We start from the raw sequence: 26872 nt of genomic DNA on the forward strand, positions 1-26872 counted from the left end.
CTACGTAAGCGCTCTACCACTGAGCTAAATCCCCAGCCCCAAGATGTCTTTTTTTAATTAAATAATTTATTTACATCAAAGATGCCATCTCCCAGTACCCCCTTACAGGGGCTCTCTCTATCCCCCCTCTCCTCCTCTGAGAGGGTGCCCCTGCTCCCCTCCTGGGGTATGAAGATGTTTTAGGATGGGTTTGCTCTTTAGTTCATGATGGCCCACAGGCAGCTACAGCAATGGGCAAAATAGTGCAGGTGCCAAAACGATCATCAGACTCAGGGACAGAAACCACTTTTTGCTGCTCAAAACAATTTGTAATTGTTCTGACATTTACTGTACTCCCTGACTGCCCCTCTGAATACAGGACAACTGTAACTTCCTGACCATCGAGACCTCAGTTGACATGTGACAGACAGGCAAGTGACGCAGGCCAACACAGACTCAAGAGATGTTCAGTAGATACTGTATTCACCATGCAAACATGAGGACTGGAGTTTGGCTGCTCAGAACTCACACAAAAGCCACTGGGGAACTTCAACACAGAGGCAAGGGAAGCCTGGGGCAAACGGGATAGCCCAACCAACACACTCCAGGTTCTGAAAGAGACTATGCCTCAATCAGTAGCATAGAGAGCAATTAAGAAGACACCAAACGTGTAGTTCTGACTTACAGACACACACACGTATGTGTACCTGCACACATACACATACACACGTGTACTCGCACATGTATGCATGGACACCACACATAAAATACCTGCACTTCACACCTGCGGATCCCAGCCCGCAGCAGCTCTCTGCTCCCAAACCCCGTGGGAGAGAGACCTCACCGCCTGGTCAAGTGGGCACTCCTGAGGCTGCAGAGTGGAGGAGACCACCAACACTGACCACCCCGGCCCACATCCCTGGCCCAAGAGGAAACTGTATAAGGCCTCTGGGTTCCCTTAGGGGAGGGCCCAGGAGCGGCAGGACCCCTGCGCCTGAGACACCGCCGGAACCTGAAGGAAACAGACCGGATAAACAGTTCTCTGCACCCAAATCCCGTGGGAGAGAGAGCTAAACCTACAGAGAGGCAGACACGCCTGGGAAACCAGAAGAGACTGCACTCTGCGCACATCCAGACGCCAGAGGAAAACAGCAAACGCCATCTGGAACCCTGGTGCACGGAGGCTCCCGGAAAGAGCGGCGCAGATCTCCTCGGTTGCTGCCGCCGCGGAGAGGACTTAGGCAGTACCCCACGAGCACACTTGAGCCTCGGAACCTCAGGTAGGACCAACTTTTCCCCTGCAAGTGACCTGCCTGGTGAACTCAAGACACAGGCCCACAGGAACAGCTAAAGACCTGTAGAGAGGAAAAACTACAAGCCCGAAAGCAGAACACTCTGTCCCCATAACTGGCTGAAAGAAAACAGGAAAACAGGTCTACAGCACTCCTGACACACAGGCTTATAGGACAGTCTAGCTACTGTCAGAAATAGCAGAACAAAGTAACAGTAGAGATAATCTGATGGCAGGAGGCAAGCGCAGGAACCCAAGCAACAGAAACCAAGACTACATGGCATCATCGGAGCCCAATTCTCCCACCAAAATAAACATGGAATATCCAAACACACCAGAAAAGCAAGATCTAGTTTCAAAATCATATTTGATCATGATGCTGGAGGACTTCAAGAAAGACGTGAAGAACTCCCTTAGAGAACAAGTAGAAGCCTACAGAGAAGAATCGCAAAAATGCCTGAAAGAATTCCAGGAAAACACAATCAAACAGTTGACGGAATTAAAAATGGAAATAGAAGCAATCTAGAAAGAACACATGGAAACAACCCTGGATATAGAAAATCAAAAGAAGAGACAAGGAGCTGTAGATAGAAGCCTCACCAACAGAATACAAGAGATGGAAGAGAGAATCCCTAGAAATTCCCTAGAAATCATTGACTCAACTGTCAAAGATAATGTAAAGCAGAAAAAGCTACTGGTCCAAAACATACAGGAAATCCAGGACTCAATGAGAAGATCAAACCTAAGGATAATAGGTATAGAAGAGAGTGAAGACTCCCAGCTCAAAGGACCAGTAAATATCTTCAACAAAATCATAGAAGAAAACTTCCCTAACCTAAAAAAAGAGATACCCATAGGCATACAAGAAGCCTACAGAACTCCAAATAGATTGGACCAGAAAAGAAACACCTCCCGTCACATAATAGTCAAAACACCTAACGCACAAAATAAAGAAAGAATATTAAAAGCAGTAAGGGAAAAAGGTCAAGTAACATATAAAGGCAGACCTATCAGAATCACACCAGACTTTTCGCCAGAAACTATGAAGGCCAGAAGATCCTGGACAGATGTCATACAGACCCTAAGAGAACACAAGTGCCAGCCCAGGTTACTGTATCCTGCAAAACTCTCAATTAACATAGATGGAGAAACCAAGATATTCCATGACAAAACCAAATTTACACAATATCTTTCTACAAATCCAGCACTACAAAGGATAATAAAGGGTAAAGCCCAACATAAGGAGGCAAGCTATACCCTAGAAGAAGCAAGAAACTAATCGTCTTGGCAACAAAACAAAGAGAAGAAAAGCACACAAACATAACCTCACATCCAAATATGAATATAACAGGAAGCAATAATCACTATTCCTTAATATCTCTCAACATCAATGGCCTCAACTCCCCAATAAAAAGACATAGATTAACAAACTGGATACGCAACGAGGACCCTGCATTCTGCTCCCTACAGGAAACACAACTCAGAGACAAAGACAGACACTACCTCAGGGTGAAAGGCTGGAAAACAACTTTCCAAGCAAATGGTCAGAAGAAGCAAGCTGGAGTAGCCATTCTAACATCAAATAAAATCAATTTTCAACTAAAAGTCATCAAAAAAGATAAGGAAGGACACTTCATATTCATCAAAGGAAAAATCAACCAAGATGAACTCTCAATCCTAAATATCTATGCCCCAAATACAAGGGCACCTACATACGTAAAAGAAACCTTACTGAAGCTCAAAACACACATTGCACCTCACACAATAATAGTGGGAGATTTCAACACCCCACTCTCATCAATGGACAGATCATGGAAACAGAAATTACACAGAAACGTAGACAGACTAAGAGAAGTCATGAGCCAAATGGACTTAACAGATATTTATAAAACATTCTATCCTAAAGCAAAAGGATATACCTTCTTCTCAGCTCCTCATGGTACTTTCTCCAAAATTGACCATATAGTTGGTCAAAAAACGGGCCTCAACAGGTACAGAAAGATAGAAATAATCCCATGCGTGCTATCAGACCACCACGGCCTAAAACTGGTCTTCAATAACAATAAGGGAAGAATGCCCACATATACGTGGAAATTGAACAATGCTCTACTCAATGATAACCTGTTCAAGGAAGAAATAAAGAAAGAAATTAAAAACTTTTTAGAATTTAATGAAAATGAAGGTACAAAATACCCAAACTTATGGGACACAATGAAAGCTGTGCTAAGAGGAAAACTCATAGCGCTGAGTGCCTGCAGAAAGAAACAGGAAAGAGCATATGTCAGCAGCTTGACAGCACACCTAAAAGCTCTAGAACAAAAAGAAGCAAATACACCCAGGAGGAGTAGAAGGCAGGAAATAATCAAACTCAGAGCTGAAATCAACCAAGTAGAAACAAAAAGGACCATAGAAAGAATCAACAGAACCAAAAGTTGGTTCTTTGAGAAAATCAACAAGATAGATAAACCCTTAGCCAGACTGATGAGAGGACCCAGAGAGTGTGTCCAAATTAACAAAATCAGAAATGAAAAGGGAGACATAACTACAGATTCAGAGGAAATTCAAAAAATCATCAGATCTTACTATAAAAGCCTATATTCAACAAAACTTGAAAATCTACAGGAAATGGACAATTTCCTAGATAAATATCAAGTACCGAAGTTAAATCAGGAACAGATAAACCAGTTAAACAACCCCATAACTCCTAAGGAAATAGAAGCAGTCATTAAAGGTCTCCCAACCAAAAAGAGCCCAGGTCCAGATGGGTTTAGTGCAGAATTCTATCAAACCTTCATAGAAGACCTCATACCAATATTATCCAAACTATTCCACAAAATTGAAACAGATGGATCACTCCCGAATTCCTTCTATGAAGCCACAATTACTCTTATACCTAAACCACACAAAGACCCAATAAAGAAAGAGAACTTCAGACCAATTTCCCTTATGAATATCGACGCAAAAATACTCAATAAAATTCTGGCAAACCGAATCCAAGAGCACATCAAAACAATCATCCACCATGATCAAGTAGGCTTCATCCCAGGCATGCAGGGATGGTTTAATATACGGAAAACCATCAACGTGATCCATTATATAAACAAACTGAAAGAACAAAACCACATGATCATTTCATTAGATGCTGAGAAAGCATTTAACAAAATTCAACACCCCTTCATGATAAAAGTCCTGGAAAGAATAGGAATTCAAGGCCCATACCTAAACATAGTAAAAGCCATATACAGCAAACCAGTTGCTAACATTAAACTAAATGGAGAGAAACTTGAAGCAATCCCACTAAAATCAGGGACTAGACAAGGCTGCCCACTCTCTCCCTACTTATTCAATATAGTTCTTGAAGTTCTAGCCAGAGCAATCAGACAACAAAAGTATGTCAAGGGGATACAGATCGGAAAAGAAGAAGTCAAAATATCACTATTTGCAGATGATATGATAGTATATTTAAGTGATCCCAAAAGTTCCACCAGAGAACTACTAAAGCTGATAAACAACTTCAGCAAAGTGGCTGGGTATAACATTAACTCAAATAAATCAGTTGCCTTCCTCTACACAAAAGAGAAACAAGCCGAGAAAGAAATTAGGGAAACAACACCCTTCATAATAGACCCAAATAATATAAAGTACCTCGGTGTGACTTTAACCAAGCAAGTAAAAGATCTGTACAATAAGAACTTCAAGACACTGAAGAAAGAAACTGAAGAAGACCTCAGAAGATGGAAAGATCTCCCATGCTCATGGATTGGCAGGATTAATATAGTAAAAATGGCCATTTTACCAAAAGCGATCTACAGATTCAATGCAATCCCCATCAAAATACCAATCCAATTCTTCAAAGAGTTAGACAGAACAATTTGCAAATTCATCTGGAATAACAAAAAACCCAGGATAGCTAAAACTATCCTCAACAATAAAAGGACTTCAGGGGGAATCACTATCCCTGAACTCAAGCAGTATTACAGAGCAATAGTGATAAAAACTGCATGGTATTGGTACAGAGACAGACAGATAGACCAATGGAATAGAATTGAAGACCCAGAAATGAACCCACACACCTATGGTCACTTGATTTTTGACAAAGGAGCCAAAACCATCCAATGGAAAAAAGATAGCATTTTCAGCAAATGGTGCTGGTTCAACTAGAGGTCAACATGTAGAAGAATGCAGATCGATCCATGCTTATCACCCTGTACAAAGCTTAAGTCCAAGTGGATCAAGGACCTCCACATCAAACCTGATACACTCAAACTAATAGAAGAAAAACCAGGGAAGCATCTGGAACACATGGGCACTGGAAAAAATTTCCTGAACAAAACACCAATGGCTTATGCTCTAAGATCAAGAATCGACAAATGGGATCTCATAAAACTGCAAAGCTTCTGTAAGGCAAAGGACACCATGGTTAGGACAAATCGGCAACCAACAGATTGGGAAAAGATCTTTACCAATCCTACAACAGATAGAGGCCTCATATCCAAAATATACAAAGAAATCAAGAAGTTAGACCGCAGGGAGACAAATAACCCTATTAAAAAATGGGGTTCAGAGCTAAACAAAGAATTCACACCTGAGGAATGCCGAATGGCTGAGAAACACCTAAAGAAATGTTCAACATCTTTAGTCATAAGGGAAATGCAAATCAAAACAACCCTGAGATTTCACCTCACACCAGTGAGAATGGCTAAGATCAAAAACTCAGGTGACAGCAGATGCTGGCGAGGATGCGGAGAAAGAGGAACACTCCTCCATTGTTGGTGGGATTGCAGACTGGTAAAACCATTCTGGAAATCAGTCTGGAGGTTCCTCAGAAAATTGGACATTGAACTGCCTGAGGATCCAGCTATACCTCTCTTGGGCATATACCCAAAAGATACCCCAACATATAAAAAAGACACGTGCTCCACTATGTTCATCGCAGCCTTATTTATAATAGCCAGAAGCTGGAAAGAACCCAGATGCCCTTCAACAGAGGAATGGATACAGAAAATATGGTACATCTACACAATGGAATATTACTCAGCTATCAAAAACAACGGCTTTATGAAATTTGTAGGCAAATGGTTGGAACTGGAAAATATCATCCTGAGTGAGCTAACCCAAACACAGAAAGACATACAGGGTATGCACTCACCGATAAGTGGCTATTAGCCCAAATGCTTGAATTACCCTAGATGCCTAGAACAAATGAAACTTAAGACGGATGATCAAAATGTGAATGCTTCACTCCTTCTCTAAAAGGGGAACAAGAATACCCTTGGCAGGGAAGAGAGAGGCAAAGATTAAAACAGAGACTGAAGGAACTCCCATTCAGAGCCTGCCCCACATGTGGCCCATACATATACAGCCACCCAATTAGACAAGATGGATGAAGCAAAGAAGTGCAGACCGACAGGAGCCGGATGTAGATCTCTCCTGAGAGACACAGCCAGAATACAGCAAATACAGAGGCGAATGCCAACAGCAAACCACTAAACTGAGAATAGGACCCCCGTTGAAGGAATCAGAGAAAGAACTGGTAGAGCTTGAAGGGGCTCGAGACCCCATATGTACAACAATGCTAAGCAACCAGAGCTTCCAGGGACTAAGCCACTACCTAAAGACTATACATGGACTGACCCTGGACTCTGACCTCATAGGTAGCAATGAATATCCTAGTAAGAGCACCAGTGGAAGGGGAAACCCTGGGTCCTGCTAAGACTGAACCCCCAGTGAACTAGACTGTTGGGGGGAGGGCGGCAATGGGGGGATGGTTGGGAGGGGAACACCCATAAGGAAGGGGAGGGGGGAGGGGGATGTTTGCCCGGAAACCAAAGAATTATTATTACGTATTAAATAAATTAAAAAAAAGAAAAAATACCTGCACTTTATCCCTGACTCTTTCTTTGAAGAAACAAACAATTGTATATGATATTTTATTTTAGGAAGGCAGTTGGGAACTCTTACAACTAAATGCGCCTTTTCTACAGTCCTGCTGTAATTCTACAGAGTCTGTTTTCAAATCCACCTCTCTGGGGGTGTGTGGGGCCTCTGCTTCTGGCAGCCATTCCTTCAAAGGACATTGAAATATTGTCGCAGTATCTATGCTGTATTATGTCCATGCAGTCTAAGGGTAATAATAGTGATTGGTCACAGAGAGGGAGAGGGGAGACAGACCCATGAACTTCAGTGGCATGCTTAGCATTCTAAATATCTGTCTTGTCCAGATGGAATCCTAAAAGCATTTTATGAATCTAATATATAATAAAGAGGGTCAACACAGAGGTGACTATATGTCTCCAGGCTTCAATCAGAGTATCTTGTGAAGGTAAAAGGAAGGTAAAAAAAAAAAAAAGTCATGCATGAACAGATCTTGTACAGTGACCCCTGGGCTGTGTAGGAATCTGAATTGTGCCGTGTGGGAGGGACTCTCAGAAATGAGTTTTAAGCGGACGATGGTTGGGCTCCACTACAGATCTGCTGTGGGCACCATGATGCCAACACACATAAAACAGTTCCCTCACATCTAATAAGATTTTGGGCAAGACTCTACCAAGTGTGGCTGGCAGACACCTGGCTGTCTGATGTTCAAGGTTGGCACTCCTCTGCAGTAGCCAGGCTTATTTGGAAGGAGGCTCCTTCAGTGACTCCCACTGGCTAAGGGCATTGTCACTCTGTACCCCTGACTCAAGGTCATTCTGCTGTAGCTCATGTGACAGTGTTAAGCCCTTCACTGGAAATCTTCCAAGTCTCACGGCCAATGGGTTGAAAGGTCTCTACACAGGGCTGCTGCATCTCGAGGAATTCCTATGTGCCCCCGGAATCGTGTTACTTGAGGAAAAACCCATAGCCTCATTATACCTATGACCTTGAGATCATCTTGAGGGCTCTAGCCATAGTTGAACATGACCATGCAGGCTGAGAGTGTTGAGTTTTTCTAAATGCGAAATGATAAATAGAGGTGAGGTGTTATTGCTGCACTTAAACTTTCATTGAACCAGGCTAAGCAGTGCACACATCTTCAGAAGTCATTCCAACAAGAATATGGTAAAACAAAGCAAGCCCACTTCATTTTTAATTGCCCCCCTCTGTTAACCTCCAACAAACAGTAAAGTCTCAACATACCTAAAATACTCAGACAGACAATTCTACCACGTTTATCTCTGTACCCTGTGGCCCCAAACTACCTTTCCAGATTCATGAGCATTCTGTCACCTCCTCTCCACTCCCTTGGCAGCCCTGCACTGGGCTCTCTCCCCTAATCCAAGCAGACCATATCACTTCCAATCTCCAGACATGCCAAGTACTGCTGGCATGCCAACAAGCCGGTCATTCTTCACCTAGAAATCCTTTACATAAGAGAAATGCTGTCCACCCTTGAGTGGCCAGCCCATGCTTGTCTCTTAGAGGGAGTATTTCTAGCTCTTTGCAAGCACACTCAACTACTACCTTGTGTTTTGACAGCATTTGTCATGTGGTAAAGAGTCCTTTTTAGTAATTTACAGTGGTGTGAAAGGGTTTAATAAAAGGGAGGCAAAATCTCCTTCTTATTTTATCATTCCAAATTTAGCAAGTCTACCTACTTTCAAGAGCACAGCCATTAGCTATTTGGATCTAACTAAAGCTTTGCAAAATAGTCCCTCAGTTCATAGACACATGAGGACATGTGCCTTTTTTGAAGGAACATGTGGGAATTTCCACTAAGGAAGAGCAGTTCTGTGTAGAAGCCCCATGTCCTCTTGGACATGAATCTTATTAACATGACCACATATCAGAACTAAAACTGGAGGCTCTTCCCTGGGCTTCAGCAAACAGCCTTGAGTCAGGGGAAGAAGATGATAATGTATCTTTAAACCAAAACCTAACTACATTTGCTGCTGAGAACAACACTAAGAATGACAAGAGTCAATAAATGTGAGCACCACAAATGCTCAATAAATGTAAGATCATATTATCAACACTACTCTGGGAGCAAAAGAGGAGAGTTATGTATACCCTTGGCTGAAATCAATGATTCGTTACTATAAGGACTATAGGAGAAGTCACAAGTCTCAAGGGAGTGGCAGTATGGGAAATCTTGTGGACAGGAGCCATTGGTTTCTCTGCCCCAAGGCCCCATCAAAACTCTTGGGGACAGACACCCCTCCTTCACAACTTGTAACTCTTGGTATCAGGAAACTGTGGCAGAGCTGAGCATGACACAGTAGGACAACTCTTAGGATACTGCCTGTTCTTACAGTTGCACAAGTCATTGATGCATGTGGGTGACATGGCTCAACCTGTGCTAACCTGATGACCTGAGTCTCAGGGCCCACAAGACATAAAAGAATCAACTCTTTCAGGTTGTCCTTCCATGTGTACACTGTAGCATGTGAGCACACACACGCACACGCACATGTGTGTTCACACATACAGAGAGAGAGAGAGAAAGAGAGAGAGAGAGAGAGAGAGAGAGAGAGAGAGAGAGAGAGAAAGCAAATGTAATAGTCTTTGTTTTGTTTTTATAAAAGACTAATGACCGATTAGATCCCCCACCCGAAGCCAGGTATATAAGGAAACTTAGAACAAATGCAATTACCATCAGCACTTCTCACAGTTGAACACTTGGACAAAGTGCTTTCTTGGGAAGAATCACCTCGCTTGTAACCCTCATGTCATCTGGGTATCGCATATAAATGCCAGTGTGTGAGTAGTAAAGACTGTGGATCAAACAGTTTCTCATCTCCACCCTTCTGTTGATTGAAGATCTAAAGTTTACCACCAGGCAAGCCACTGTTCAACCTCATAAAGCCAAAACAGATAAGTGACTGGAAACAGTGACTCAAGTCTGCTTGTCTCCAAGCCCACAGTTCCTACTCTTCCCTGTCTCCACCTCATCAAGACTTGCTCTGTAGTCCCTCAAGGGATGAGAGTGGTAAAAGAAAAAGAAAATCTAAGAACAATTCAAGCTTAGCACAGGGGAGAGCCTTCTAACAGAACACACAGAAAGGACAAAAGCCACCCTGAGACCAGAAAGTGTCTCCTGTAGTGAGATTCAAGGAGAGAACTGGACAGCAGGTCACGCTCTCCTGTGACACAGTGGTCTCAGCTAATTGCTCCATCAGTCAAAGACTAAACGGAGCCAGATAGCGTCACAGTGTAAGGCAGAGCTTCTGAGAAGCCAATTGAGCTTTGGAAGGAGAAGACATGGGATCCACATCACTGCTCCCTCAGCAGGCCCTCTCCAGCCAAGACTACTGTCATTCCCCATTCATAACTATCCGCTGAAGCACAGCGAAGACACTGTTCTGACATGTGGATGTTAAACCCTTCATGGAAAATCTTCCAAGTCTCATGGCCAAGGGATCAAGGGTTCTGACCAAGGCCTGCTGCCTTTTAGGAGGAATTCCCACTGGCCTCTGAGGTCATGCAACACTGAAGAGGACTCAACCTTGTGCTTGTCAACTGTGGGTCACTTCATAGGGCTCTAGCCACAACCACATAAGGCCATTTTCATGAAAGGATGTGGTCTTGCTAATTCATATTGAATAAGCCATCCTCAGATGAGCATCTGATTACATGTCCTTGTCTAATCCTCTGGTCCCTAAATAACTTTTGAGTTTCATCTTCCAGTCTGCAGATAAGGCAACTGGGGTCCAAAGACAGCCACCACAAAGTACCAGTGAGGGGACAGAAGAAGTGACACCCAGGTCTGAACTCTTTTTCCTTTCCACTCACCACATGTGCCTCGAACTGGGAAGGGATCATGTAGGCTTCAGTTGTGTAAACCCCAGTCCCTCTTGGGAGAGAGATAAGATCACTCTGTCGTTGTTTCTGTGGAAGACAGTTGGAGTGCAGAGCATTTTCTGGAAACCTCTCACAGTCCATTTTCAAATCCTAGTTTGTGAACTCTAGGTCATCCTCAAGTTCAAGAGTACCATAGTTCTTAAGAGATGTGAGTTCACCATCCACCCTTTTATGGTCAGAACGAACGGTAAAGTTAGGTGAATTAAATAAGCGTTAGGTTGGAACCTGGGAGGCCAGTCTCAGTAGTTCAAGAGCCAATCACTGTAGCTGAGTCTGAAGGACTCTCCCAGGGCAATCCTTTCTTCAATGCCATTTTGCAGGTGAGAGAACAAAGGCTCAGGACTAAGGCTTGGAAGAGCGAGACAGTTCAGTGAGCTGGCACTGAGAAAGACACACTGCGAACCATACAACCCCATTTTAACACTTGGCCTGGAGCTCACCCTTTTCTCTGTCCTGCTACCACATCCTCTCAGCCTCTGAAACAACAGCCTTTGGAGGGATTCCTTTACCTTAACCCTCCTTCCTTTCCTTCATGGGCTTTCCTGACTCCAAAGTCCTTGCTTACAGTACAGTACCACGATGCCTGAGCTAAATATATCAGAGGCCACATGGCTAGTAAGTAGTGGAGCCAGAAAAGAATTGGTTCATAGTAGACTGTCAGGCCCTCATTTTAAGATTCTGGTAGGACTTTTTACCTGAAATTGTGAAGGATGCTTGCTGTTCTACAAGGTCTGAGTTCTCAGTACCCACATCTGGCAGCTCATAACCACCTGCAACTGTAGCTCAAGGGATCTGACTCCCTCTTCCAGCCTCCATGACACTGCGCTGAAGTACACACACACACATACACACACACACACACACACACTCGCATACACACTCACACACACACTCGCACACACACACTCACATACACACACTCACACACATGCACTCACACACACTCTCACACACACTCACACATACACTCACACACACACATTCTTACACACACATTCTCACACATAAACATACACACACACTCACACACATTCTTACACACACCCACACACACTCGCACACACACTCACACATACACTCACACACATTCTCACACACACATAAACATACACACACACTCACACACATTCTTACACACATACATTCTCACACACACTCGCACATACATTTGCACACACACTCACACACACTCATGCACACACACTCACACACACACATTCACACACACATTCTCACACAACACACACACACACACACACACACGGAACTTTTGGAAGACAAGTCAGCAGTCGCTCTTGGACAGTTTTAGTGTAGACTGCTATTGCAATAGGAGAGGCATTTTGAGAGATGCATACTTTGCTTTGCGGTCTTGCCTTTTAGGCCATTAGCAGAGTCACTGAAAAACAGCTGTTCTAGTGCATGCTGACAAGCAGATATTTCAGACTCCAACAGAATTGGGCCCATTCATGCGGTAGGGTTGGACTGGATAATGAACTCCTCAGCGTGTCACAGATGCCTGTTTTCTAAAGTTGAGATGAGTAGGTAAAAGAGAAACAGCACAGCCTGTGCCTTACACCACAGTGTTTGCAACGGGATGCTCTCAGAAGAGGAGAGAACACTGTGGTGCCTGAGGATGACCTGAGCCTTGGGCTAGGAAGAAGGACTGATGGCTTTAAGAGCTCATCGTCCAAAACCAGACTTCTCTACCCAAAGGGCAGTGCTTCATTCCCAGCTAGTTGTTTTACCTCTCTTTTACCTGAACATTTCTGATTATGGAAAATCATCCTTTGGGTTTGGTCCCCATGTCCCAGTGTTCAAAGGACACAGGGGCACTGAGAGGCCAGCAGAATAAAACCTCATTGTTCACAAAGAAAAACCTGACTCCCTGCTTTACTAAAGAAGTTCCAGCAGTTGCTTAGAAACAGCCATCAAGTCAGTGGTGACATCAAGGACCTTTGTGAATACAGTCCTGCTGGGCCTAAATGTGTGTCTTGGAGCACATCTCGTTCATGCTAGGGATGACTGCTCTCCCATGGACACCACTCACCAAAAAGCTTCACTTCACACCTTCGCTTCTAGAATTTTCCACCTCTAGCTAAAAAATATTGCTTTTGGGGCGAGATTCAACCAAAGCAGAACCTTCTGAGGTGAAAGGACTGGTAGCCGACTAAAGGACTCCTGCAAGGGGCCTGTGGGGATGAGGTCCCTCTGTTTGTATTTCCAGCCTCCTTGGATGGCAGCCCTGGCACTGCAGGGGGTGGAGGGGCTCATGAGGACCTTGCCTGGCAGGAAGGAAGGCTGCATTTTTACAAAAGCACTTCAAAGTGAATTTGGGGTTATTTTGTGGGTGAATTAAGATTAATAATGGCAAGCCAAGCTGCTGGGTGTCTCCTTAACCTTAGGTCATCAGGTAAAGGGATGAGAGTTCCTTGGGACAAGGCGCGTGCACTCCTCCAGCACCTAGGGATTTCTTCCACCTGAAACTAAGTCTTCCCCGACCTAGTCTCAAGTGCCCTTCTGTATGTGTGTGTTCCCAGGTACATGCACCCATGCTTTCGTGCACACGCAAACACACACATACACACATGCACACACATGCATAATCACATGGGCACACACTCACATGTGCAAACTCACACACACACACACAAGCACACATGCACATGCGCACATACACACATGTACACTCGCATGTGCATACACACACAGACACACAGACACACAGACACACACACACACACACACACACACACACACAGATGACAGAGAGACACACCTACCAAAAAGATTTCATTTGGAAGCTTTTACAAACCCAGTGCTCAATACAAACTTCTAGAACGCTGCCTCAAATCCCACGATCCCTTTAAATAAGAAAACTATGTGGGTACATTGTGTGTAAGTGTGCTCATCTGTGAGTAAGAATGCGTACACGCACATGTCCATGTGTGCCACAGAGCATGCATGTAGGCTGGAGAACAACATGCAGGAGCTGTTGTCTCTTTCCTTCACCCATGTGGATCTGGAGGCGGAACTCAGGCGGGCAAGGTCAGCAGCTTGTGCGTTTACCCACTGAGCCATCTTGCTTGCCCTTGGATCTGCTCTCCTCAGGGAGGTCATAAAGAGCCCAGCTGGCCCAGACTTCCAGCTGTACTCTTGTCACTGGTAAAGATGTAAAGAGAGTTAAGGTTTGGGATTCAGCACATGTGGATTCTAACCCTGGCTCTACCACACCCCAGTGTGGCCTTCAGCAAGTGACTTAGCCTTTTACTCAGTTTCCAGGAATGTAAGACCATCACATCTGACTCCTAGGGCACATGGGAAGATTAGAGAAGGAAAAAGAATGAAGACGTGGTGGGTGCCTGGGCCCGTTTGGCTCTGCCGGATGCATTAGTTATTGGCATTGCTAGCCCTGTACTGGCTGTCCTGACGTATTAATCAGGGACCTTAGAACAGCACAGGGTTAACAGTGGGTTGGGCATGTGACTCAGGTGCACTTTCTCCACACATAGAGGAAGATTTAGCAGAGTCTACCTTATGGATGGTGAGGATAAAATAGGAGCATCAAAGCAAAATATTCGACACTGTGCCCAGCACATGGTAAGCATCCCAAGTGGTTCACCTCTGTTATCTCCTTCTAGATCCTGAGTAGTCGACGAAGGGATTTTTTGTAGCAAACCTTCGTTTACTTTCCCAGGTAAACCCCCCACCCAAATGCGCCTCTGATTATGGGGCCCACATTCTGCCAGTCCAACCAGCCTATGCCATTCAGTCTCTGCTCTTCGTCTTAGGGGGAAATCTGTTAAATATTACACTTACAAGGTAACAGGCCTGGAATGTTCGGCGTCTCAGGCAGAGCTCAGTAGAGTCTTGGCACAAACACTCACACACTCTGCAGCCTAGGGCCAAACTACACTTGGCCACTTCGTGCAATTCAAATAAAGATACTGAAAATCGTCCAGCTTATAAACATTGGACTGCTCGCTAATCAGAGGACTTAGTGTATATATACTCTTCTAACAAGAATTTCGACATGGCCGACTCCTTTCGGTTTGAGACCCTAGCATGTTCGATGCACTTTGACTCAAAAATTTAGGTCAAAAGTCGGGAATCTCTTTCTTCAAATATTCAGACCTAGGCCATGTTCTTCCAAGGGTTTATGATCAGATACATTAATGACACCAGCTCCTTGGGTGATGTAATTAGACTTGAGCTTCCCCTGCATGGGGGGTGAGTGATGGTGGTATCCTCGGTGGGTGGGTGGGTGTCACGGTTCTGCCATGTAATCATCTTAAAAAGCAGTTTAGCCTCTCACTGCCTTGGTTTCTTCAGAGGAAAAATGAAGAAAATACAAATCTCGTGACCTCCAGAATCGAATGAATCAAAGCCTCCAGAAAACGCCGGCCTCCAGAATCCCTCCAAAGTATCTCTGTTACTGTGGAGCAAACACCAAGGGTGGATAAAGGGGACATAGCACAGGGTAGCTGGAGCCTTAAGGGAAAACCTGAGATGCAACGGGACATTTCCTCATTGTTTATCAAATGAATTAAGGGTACGTAAAGGAAGGTATAAACACTATTGTAGCCCAGCCTGTAAGTGTTTGATCATCCTGGTCTTCTCCAGTGCAGATGGCAGAATAGCTGGACTCTTCACACACACATACACACACCACCACCACCACCACCACCACCAGCACCAGCACCACCAGCACCACCACCAGCACCAGCACCACCAGCACCACCACCACCACCACCACCACCACCATCACCAGCACCACCACCAGCACCAGCACCACCAGCACCACCACCAGCACCAGCACCACCAGCACCAGCACCACCACCACCACCACCAGCACCAGCACCACCACCAGCACCAGCACCACCAGCACCACCACCAGCACCAGCACCACCAGCACCACCACCACCACCACCACCACCACCATCACCAGCACCACCACCACCACCACCAGCACCAGCACCACCAGCACCACCACCAGCACCAGCACCACCAGCACCACCACCACCACCACCACCACCACCATCACCAGCACCACCACCACCACCACCAGCACCAGCACCACCAGCACCACCACCACCACCAGCACCACCACCACCACTCAAATAGAAACAGGTGAAGGTCTTTCTGTGCCTTCCATTTTGCCTCACCTATCCCTCCCTAGGTAGTCAGAATTTATTCCCTAACAGGTAAGAAAAAGATAGCAAAACTGAATGCATTTCTAATGAGCTACACAGAGGTGGTGACCTGGGGAGGTCTAAGCTCAGAACTTATTTTAATGGAGTTGTGGGAAGGAGCCAGTTTTTAATTCAGTGGCACCTTCAGGGGACTGACATCCGACTGCATCTTTCCCATCCTGTTATCCTGAGATCTAAGCAGAGCTTTCTGTGGACACAGCCACCCACACAGGTGTTGGATAGGTCTCAGTTTCCTGGGGCTCCTAAGCAGAGAAAGGGGGAGGGGGAGTGGTCAGAAAAGAGTAGGACTTCTGTTCTTTACTGAAGCAGGGTCCTGCCTCCCAGTGTGACATAATATTAGACGGAGGAGCGCAGGGATGAATGAATCACATGCTGACATGGGGCTGGGGGTGGGGAGGGATGTCCTTGTGGTTAACCACATTTTACTGGGGATTTTTATCGATTGCTGTTGTATTGAAAGAGACATGACTCAAAGGTGCCGTGTCCACAGTCTTGCTGGGTTCTGGTGGGAATCAGCAGCTATGGATGTCAAGAACCGCAGTGTGGAGTGGGGAAAGGTTTGCTGACGTCAGAGGTGTCTGCTGCTTTTTTCCTCTCCTCTGCCGCTGAAGCGGCTGCTTTCCCTTCCTTCCTTTGTGGCTGAAGCTGATCTGGGCTCTCTGGACTGAGGGATGCTCTCTCTCACAGGCTGGTTTGATCTGCCAGCCCACCTCTCCTTTGCTGAGCCTATAAATCCACTTAGTATCTTTTTAAAAACATATCTTCCTTGTGTGCCATAGTTCTTACTAACTTCACAATTAGAATGTGAACGGCTTGAAGGCCGGGGCTAATAAAATTGTGATGTCAGAAAGAATAAAAGTTCTGCAGCCAATTAAACCAGTCAGGTTCCTTTCCTCATAGGAGCCCAGTGTGCAAGGGCCATAAACAGCCGCCTCCTGGAGAGTGTGTGCAGCCTGTTGCCTGTGTGGAGTGCTCTGAGGGACCTTGGAGACAGTTGTCTGGCGGATGTTCGTGTCTCTGATCTCAGTGGCAGGTATGTAAGGTATGTAGGGTGCCTTAGGGAAGCCCCAGGACACTGTGGCCAGGATTCACACTGGCCAGGTCAACCTGTCCATCTGCAATAATAAGAAACAGGCAGCCTAAGACCCCGTGTAAAGCCAAGTTCAAGTTCCCTGGCCAGAAGATCCCCATCTCAGAGAAGTGCGGCTTCACCCAGTGTGATGCAGAGGGATTTGAAGACACACAGTAGCTAAGAAGAAGCTCATCTGCCATGGCTGTGGGGTCAAACACATTAGCAGTCAAACCATGGTTCTCTTGGATGAGAGGTGGGTCTTGCACCCCTTAGGGCTTCTCCATGCACTCATACATCCCACCATTCAGTAATAAACCCCGCATCCTATTAAGAGCGATAGCAGTTGCCGTAGCAGGATCTAAAATAAACCATCAGAAAGGGTCCTTGCCCGCTCTCTTGTCAATAGTCTTGGAGACGCCTGGGCCTTTACACCTTTCTGCTTGAGGCCCGTTTCCCTCTTCCAAGCAAGTGGTCCTCCCACAATGCAGTGCGCGTATGGTGAAAATGAACTGAATAAATGGATAAAATGTCCCAGGTGGTAACTTTCAGGGACAAAGAACTTAAATGAGAGGTTGAAGGGGTGAGATAATTAATTTATTATCCATTCCAGTGCAGGAGCAGGTGTGGGGGCAGGAGGTGGCTCTGGGAAGCGAGAACCACTGACAAGCATCAGGACCTTAGTTCAGTCCCTAGCGCCTGTGTAAAAAAGCTGGGTGTGGTGTGGCTGCACAGACCTCTAACTCCTGTAACTCCTACAGGGAAGTGGAGTCAGGCGGGTAGCCAGTGGCTTCGGCCTTAGTGAAAGATCCTATCTCAAGGGAAGAAGGAAATAGGTGAGAGAACAAAACACCCAATGTCTTCCTCTGGCTTCTATACAACATGTAAAGAGCATATGCACACAAATTATGCAACACACACACACACACACACACACACACACACACACACACAAACGCATACATACACACACGCAGGCATAATTTTAAAACACGGGTTATCTACTTTGAGAAAGCCTTGCTAAGACACGGTCCTTTCAGGCTGGCTTAGTTCCTGCCCTTCCAAGGAATACCTTAACTCCACCTTATTCGGGGCTTTGACCAGTTTTTCTGAGGAAGTTGGGGGATGGGAAGAACACCTCACCTCATACGCCTCACCTCATATCCTCTCTCCTGGCACACCTTTAACTGAACACGGTCCTAGTGTTGAGTAGCTTCCACACTGTTACATGGTAGAGTTCAAGAGCTCACTCTTCCTGCCTAACTGGAAGTCTGAAAACCCCCTCAGAGCTCAGATGCTCTTCATCCACCATGGCTGGCAGCTGCCATGTCTTTGGGGCTTTCTCAGTTTGACTGTCTTTAGATACATTGTATTTCTAAACAGTATCTGTAACATTCTTCCAGTCTCCTGGAAACTTGGCCCTCTCTCGGCTTTTTTGTACTTTGAGGTGGCATTGCTCACACCCCTCCATGTATGTCAATTTGGTCCTAAAACCATGAGCTGTCACACCTACTTTTTCAATCGAATTCTCACAACAGAAAAGCAAGAAAGTGGAGGACTTCAGCAGCAAGTGTCCAGGAACGAATGGAGGAAGGGTAATTCCCAGCCCCCACGAGGGGAAAGCTTTGCTGCCAGTCGGATCATTCTCTTCTTTAAAACTCATTAAAAAGTGAAGTTTTTTTTTTCAATCTTCTTTTTAAAGAAAAGAAAGTGAGCTTCTGAAAGGGGAATAGGCTTGCTGAATTTTAACCTGGTCTCTCCATACAGAGCCTGCATTTTCTTGCTACTAGTTCATAACTCAATTGTCACATGCAAGACAGTTGTTGACCAGAGGTTGAGTCCCTTTCTTAGCTTATGGACTGCAGCGTGGAGGTCGACAAACAAAACCAAACAAGACATTAGCATCTTCAGAGCTGAACTGGAAGGACCACCTTCTGTTCCACTACAGACACTCGTCTGTCTAGACCGATGACTAAACAGGGGTCCCTCCAGGGTTAGACTTGAATTTCCTCCATTCAGTCTGTTGGATATTTAGCAATAAATTTTTTTTTTAAAAAAAGAGAAGGAAGGAAAAAACTCTATTTAAAGACTGCAGTTCTGATCTAACCCCTTCTCCACTGCTGGGAGAGTAGTTTAGAAGTCATTTCAACACAGGCTACATGTGGTAAAAGTCTCAAGCAGAAATCAGATTGAGACAAAGGGGGCCCTAAAAATACTCGTGAAGTCTGGCTACAGATACAAGCACACAGGCCCTTTGTGGCCCTCGTGACAGCCACTCGAACTCTTTGAGGGAGCAGGGTCTCCCCCAGGTACTTCTGCACTGGGGATGAGAAGTCTCCCAAGAACGGTTTCCCACTTTTCCTACGGGGCTGGGAAGTCTCTTCTCTCTGCTCCTTTATGCCCCAGCGATGCTGCACCTCCCATAACTTATAAAGAGAACAAGACTATGTACATTTTTTTTTAATTTCCTTGAAAAATAGCCTGGGGTTTTTAGACCGAGATTACACACCAATCTATAAACGGCTTTTGGTGGGATGCTCATTCCACAGAATTCAACAACGCCCAAGTGTGGGAGGTCTTTCTGTCGTCACTTAACATACTCCTTCATTTCTCTTTCAGAGTTTTAAAGTTCTCACTGGAGAGACCCTTGGCCTCCTTGGTTAGGTTTCCCCCAATGTAATTGTTTCGGAGCCATCACAAATAGGGGTGTTTCCCGGATCCCGTGTGTATCGTTACTTTGTAGAAAGAGTACTGATGTCTTATATGGTAAGTCTGTATCCCACCTCTTTGCTAAAAGTAATAACAAAATGTCTAAACTTTGACAAGATGTCTAACGGCCTTCTGAAACATTTATGTATGCCTATAGACAAATATTCCTCTCAACCTTGAACAGAGAAGCCTTTCTGTCCATTGAAGGGGAGTGAGTACAGAGAGCCTTGGCTGTACAGGGGATGAGGATAAAGTGATAGCCGAGAGCTCAGCCCCACATAAGATATATGGACCGTCTCCTCTGCGGCTCAGGGACACCTCAGGAGATGGGGCAAAGAGAATGTAAGGACGGAGAGATAGGGAGACGAGCTGAAAAAGTCTACATTTGGGCAAGACACCGCCATGACAATCACACACTCACCCCAGACCCCAAGACGTGGGTCTCCACAAAAATGGGCCTGTCATTAACAGCTAGGCATGGAAAGGGGAGGAGGGAAGGAAGGGGCCCTACCCACCACTGCTGAGGTGTTTGCTGAGAGAGTCAGAGAGTGACTGCCTTCAGCTGTGGACCCACTGCTGACACTGCCAGGCCTTGGTTAAACTAAGTGGGTTATAAAATCACGGATGAAAAAATCCTGAACCTGGGAGAGGGATGGTAGGGATGAAGGATAATCGTGGCTAGAGATGGGAGGAAGAGTACAGGGTACAGAATAATTAGGCTGCATTATGTACATGTATGAGACTGCGAATATCGAAATTAATCTAAGGAAGAAAAAATACAACACTGAGCGGGAAAAGTCAGTATGCCTTTGTCAACAGGGACAGAGAGAAACAAAGGCTGGGTGGTCAGATTTTTTTTTACTTTAAAGTCTATTTAATATGCTACACCTAACGGACACAGCATTCCTCCAGGTAGGTAATTTAGAAGCTGGCCAGTCCGCCACTCATGGAGAAATGGAAGCATCATGTGACTAAACTCCGCCCTCTCTCTTTCTCAGAAGTCCTCAGCAAGATGCACAGTGCTTTTTTTTTTCTATTACGGAGCATATTTGCAAAATTCAGTCCCTGTCTCATTGAACAAATATTTATTGGGCTCTCGAATCTGCCACATTCCTTTCCATGTGTGGGGATTGACAGGCTTGGCAGAAACTGCTATGGAAAATTTCGGTCCTACTGGTTGATCTGTGCTGGTGGGATCCTAATCTTTTAGCAGGTGTTAGAGAATCAATGCACTCTTTGAGCAAGCAGGGAGTGCTGAAATCTGCCAGGCTGACAACGAAGCATGGAGAAAACAAACCAAGACAGAAAACCATCACAGTTGTCTGCACAAACACAGGGGCTGTACGTTGCACACCATCATTACTGGCCAGCATAGGGAGGAGAAGGACAAGACACTTGTCATGCGTCTCATGTACAGAAATAAAAATAGGTTTTGCTCTTCAAAGAAAGCACATGAGTCTCTGCTTCACCCTAATGTCTATGTTTGAACCCATGGGTGTCACGGGCTTCTAGGAGGGATATACTGTATTTAAGAAGATAAAACCAAGAGAAAAAAGACCACATCTTTCTTCTCTTTGCTGGAAAAAGAACAAGTTCCTTGTGCACAAGACACACATGATTCCCAGCCCTTGGAGTCTCTCTCTGTGTCATCTCATTCCTACAAATAAAATCTCACTTAAACTTGAAGTTTATCCCTTAAGGGAGAGCTGCTTCCTGAGTCAGACAGCCCAGGTCCATGCTCAGACTCTGTTGTCCATCATCTGTGTGGCCCTGGGAAAATGACACACGGTGTCTGTAAGCCTAGTCTACTTCCCACCTGTGAAACTGAAATCATGATCACGTATAGCCCTAACCCTAACCCAAAACAGACATCTGTAGTCCAGGGCCCAGCTATTTAGCCATTAGCACATGTGTAACATCATCCCTAGTTTTGTTTGTTGTGTGTATAGGTGTGTACACGGGTGTGTATTCTCATGTATCTGGGTGCACATGTATGTCTGTGCAAGTAGAAAGCAGAAGGCAGCCTGGGTGTCATTCCTTGCTTGCCGCTCATGTTTTGATTTGACACAAATGAGTTCTCTCACCAGCCAGGAACTTACCTAGTAGGCTGAGTTGGCTACAGCAGTGTAGGGATCTGCTTCTCTTTCCCTAACCTCAGCCAGCACAAGCACTAAGATGCTCCTACCCCCAGCCCTGTCTTCAGAACTAGGATTACAAGCACAGACCTGGCTTTTTTATGTGAGATCAAACTGGAACCCTCATGCAAGCCCCTTGTAGCCTGCATTATCTCTCCTGCCCTTATATGAGTAAAGTCAGAACCCACCCTCTCCATCAATCAACACTGCCATCCTTGATCCCTCAAAATATAACGTAAATAGCTAGGCAGAACCACAAGGATTTATTATAAGCAATAGGCATTCCCCACAGTCAGGTTCCCAGACCACACCTGGGCAGCCTTTTGAATGCTAAAGGTTCTAGGTCCCTCCGCAGATGACTGGGTCAGAGCTTTTCCAGCTGGTCTGTCTGTAGCACAGGTGATGTGGGCTTCCCAACTGATTTGGAGGCACAGTGGGGGCTCAAACTCTGAACTAGTGCTACCATGCCAGGAGCAACTCAGGCAGAGTCAGCATACCTGCAGGCCAGCCATGCTGGTAATTCACTTCGCTTAGCATCTGAACAACAAACTCCTCTGCTTCCTAGCAATGCTACTAGAGTTGATGACCTTCGGAGTCACCTTGGTCTCGGATCCGCCGGGGGCGGGGGGGGGGGGTCCACCTCCCCGGCTTCCCGGGTAAGGACAATGGATGGAGTCAGTAGCAGTCAGTCTTGGGAAAACAAGCAACAGAAAAAGCCCTCCCTGCTGCTGTGAGCACATATGGAGTCAGCTCCACTCTGGAGCAAAGACACAATCCAACTGAATATTAGAAAAATATGCTCTGACCATTTAGATTTCAGAAGGATCCAAAACCAATTTAGACTCCGGTTGGTGGACAAAGTTCACATTCAGCGAAACGGCTCCAGCCGTTGCATCATGCACACAACAGGGCAATTCAGAAATACAGATGTCCAGCCATGTGCAAAACAATGCTTTCATTTTTTTCTTCTCCTTCCCACCACTGACCCCGAGAGCAGGATGGAAAAGCTCAGCATCTGTTGCTACTAAGAATAGTCTGTGCCGATGATTGTTTATGAGCTCGTAAGACGAGAGCACTACCTTGTTCACTCAGGGGTCCTCACAGAAGAGAGCTGTCACGGCCGTGGGGGTCACGCAGCAGCAGCCCTTTCAAACCAGAGCTTCTTCGCAGTTTGCTCGCTTAGGTAGAGCAGGTGAGACCTGGCTCTAAAGTCTGTACCTGACGTGTCACTATTAGGAGACCAAAGTTCTAGGCAATAACGTGATACATGAGGCTCGAGGCAGCAGGAAGTTCACATAAGATAGACAAGGAGCAGGAGACCTGGTTCCCTCTCACAAACTGCTAAAGACTCAGAGCCTCAGAGATAATTAGCCAGAATCCTTGCTGTGGACAACCTCTACTACAGACACCTCTGGGCATGTCAGGACTAGGACAGCAGTCTAGGACCCTAAGGCGAGGGAGGTCACCGCTTTGGAAGTAAGTCTCTTTCAGCATTGTCCTGACAGACCTAAATTACATACACCATATCAAGACATGCTTCAGAAACCTGGAACTTCCAACCATGCCTCTGATAACAAAAAATACTTGTCTCAGTTGAAGGAACAAGTCATTATGAAAAGGAAGGCAGGGGCATGTGTGTCTATCCTTGTAACGTCAAAGCCACTCACTTTCCAAAGCTGTACAGACACAGTGTGGGCTGTATGCATATCTACAATATGGAAAATTTTCAACACTGGTGAAACCACCTCTTTCCCAACTCCCCAACATTCCCTGTAATAGACAGTGTTGTTTGTTTAAAATGTTGGCTATCCTCTTCTGTAGACCAATCCTCATGCTTCTTATCTCCCTGTGTTCTTTTCTGACACCACTAAAATCAGGTTTGGTCATGTGACTCGTGGAATATGGGTAGGGGCTGTCACCATGCCTAAGATAGGCTCCCTGAATGAAGATCCCCCCCAGAGCATCATATAGTCGACTCAGAAGGTGTACTATAACAATATGAATACTAGATAAATCTTTGCTGTTGCCCACTGGAATTGACAGCAGGGCTTCTGAGTTTGACCTTGAGCTTATAGGGTGATACTATATTTCACAGGGTCCAAACTACCACAGTATAGCATTATACGAGCGTCTACAATCAATAGGCTAAATGCATCTTCTCAATGAACCAACTGTGAAAAACAAGCCCTTCATATAACCCTGTCCTCCGGCCTCAGTCTTTCAAAGGGGCTCTTTTGCAGACATGCCTCAATTTTTTTCAAAGACCATGGGAAGTCTTCCTGCTAGATGCTTCCGGACTTGTCACACAAGTTCACAGGGAAAAGGACAAATCTGCTTCTGGAAACCATAAAACACTTCCTGTTGCTGCCAGATGGCCAAACTACAATCCCAAAGGTCACCTCCCAGGTTGCAAATATCACCCCGCTCTAGAAGCAACCCTTTACCTCCCTAAACCATTGTTAGCAACACTTTGGGCCTCTGAGATGCTTCACTTGAAATCAATCACATAGTGTTGGCTTTTGTTTTGGCCGTTTGGTTTGGACTGCCTGCATTCCCTACTAAGTTGTAGATTTCTCTGAAAGTGGGGTCTGTACTAGCTAGCCCTGTCCACTTGATACAATCTAGAATCATTTGAGAGATGAAGCTTGGTTGAAGAACTGCCTAGACTAGACAGGAAAGTCTGTAAGATATTGCCTTGACTGTGGATCGCTATAGGTGGGCCCAGCCCACTGTGGGCAGCGCTATCTGTAGGTCATCCTGGACTGTATAACAAGAGTAGCTAAACACAAGCCCATGAAGCAGCGTTCCTGCATCATTTCTGCTTCAAGTTCCTGTCTTGGGTTCTTGCCCTGTCTGCCCTTGATGAGGGACTGTTACCCGAAAGCCAAATAAACCCTTTCTTCCCCCAAGTTGCTTTTGGCCATGGTGTTGTTACAACAGAAAGGAAACTAGAACAGAGTCTATGCTATACACCTATGTTGGTCATCTGTGACGCCATTGGTATTTCTTGTTCAGATAAAGGAATGAAATCAACCTCTGAGTGTGAAGTCTTTGTGCTCAGAGCTCAAGAATCAGATGTCAAAATCTGGCCCAACGGAAGTCTTTTTGGGTTATCTACACACTCCCTGCTTTAAGAACTGACTTTAATATTTAAACAAAGACATTGAAATTTCAATTTCTTCTACTGGGCTAAGATGGGCAGACCCAAAGGTTTGAGAGACTGGCTTTCTGCTTTGCCGAGGGAAAGGTAGACTGTGGCACCTGTCCACCTCTCCACCAAAATAAAAACGGCTTCCCCACGCACATGCACAGATGTTCACGGCCCATGAGCCTATGCACACAAATGTCACTATGGTAGAGATTTACACGAAAGTGTCCTTGGAAGGTCTCCCTCCCGTGCCTCACTTGCTGGACTTCCTGCTTCTAACTGGTCTATGCTGTGCTCCATTCCCAACTCACCAGGCACAGGAAAAGCCACCAATCTCTAACGTAACGGCCAACAGGACCCTGCATGAACATTCCTTCATTTGCCGTCTACTCTCTTCTCCTGGGATACATCTGATAACCCCAGGCTATGCCAGGTCAGTCTGGCTGCTTCCTTCGCAGCTATGATCTTCTCTTACAGACGCTCTGGTCTCCTTCCAGTCGCTGCTTAAACATTACCGTCTTAAACAGTACTCCCACGCCCTGCCTGTGTGAAACTGTTACTCATTCCCTCATCCACTTGCTCTCTTCCTGCTCACAGAGCACTTGAACATTTATCAGATCGTGCCTTCTCCTTTAATCTTTGCTAACAATTGACTTCTATCGGCAGAGTTAAGATCTCTAAAGGCAGCCGCTTGCTTCCGTGGTATCCACTTAGTGGCAATATCATGGCTACACTGGTGCCCAGTGAAACAGACCCTCATTAAAGGCTGTGAAATAAGCCAGGGTCTCACACCGAAGTCCCCTCTTTACTTTGTGTCTTTCCAAGAGTGCTGCAAGCATTAGATGTTTGTTTTGAGATCCTCTCAATGACCGTAGTTAATGTAGAGAGAGTAGTTAATGTCGTGGAGTAAAATTAACCCTCTCAGCTCTTCTCTTGCCGCAGCAGTGAGGTTCGTCATGAGAGAAGAGCCAGGCAGTTCTCTAAATAGCATGGTAATTGCAAAAGGAGTAAGAGCTAGGCTGAAACATTCCTACTGTAGGGTAAGACTCAGAATCCTGGGCGGTTCAAGGAGCGCATCAGAATTCTGGGAGGCATGGTGTTGCACAAGCCAAATGATTAATTCCCACCGGCTCTAACACCTTTTAGAAAAATATCATTTGGAAAGCGAAAACGGCAGTTACTGGAAGAAGCTTAGCTCGGTTCAGACGGCAGGGTTTACATTCTGTTGTTGGCTAGATCCTAACCTCCATGGGATGTGTCAGAATGGGATTCAGGCCATAATGAGGACCTCAATGTTTTGGCCAAATTCACCCTGGGGATTACACATTGGCTTACATCTGTACCTGTCTTATACGCATTAAACACATCTGGGGGCTGAAGGGATGGCTCAGTGGTCAAGGGTGCTTGCTGCTCTGGCAGAGAAGCCAGGTTTGGCTCCCAGGACTGACAGAGCAGCTCAGAACTCTAGTTGCAAGACTCAAGACCCTCTTCTGCTCTCCTTGGGCACTGCATGCGTATGGTATACATACGTGCACACAGGCAAAAAAAAAA

At 45.5% G+C, this 26872-nt stretch overlaps 1 protein-coding gene and 1 non-coding gene across 3 annotated transcripts in view; one reads left to right on the plus strand and one right to left on the minus strand.

Moving 5' to 3' along the window:
- The window catches only part of Tgfb2 (transforming growth factor, beta 2), a 101688-nt gene that overhangs the window by 53210 nt on the left and 21606 nt on the right, over positions 1–26872 (minus strand). The window lies entirely within an intron of this gene.
- Positions 17122–17256, plus strand: LOC120096377 (small nucleolar RNA SNORA70). The gene has a single exon (XR_005492810.1). It is a non-coding gene; the product is annotated as a small nucleolar RNA SNORA70 (small nucleolar RNA).

The sequence above is a fragment of the Rattus norvegicus genome, chromosome 13, assembly GCF_036323735.1.
Source record: "Rattus norvegicus strain BN/NHsdMcwi chromosome 13, GRCr8, whole genome shotgun sequence".
In the NCBI taxonomy this organism is placed as follows: Eukaryota; Metazoa; Chordata; class Mammalia; order Rodentia; family Muridae; genus Rattus; species Rattus norvegicus.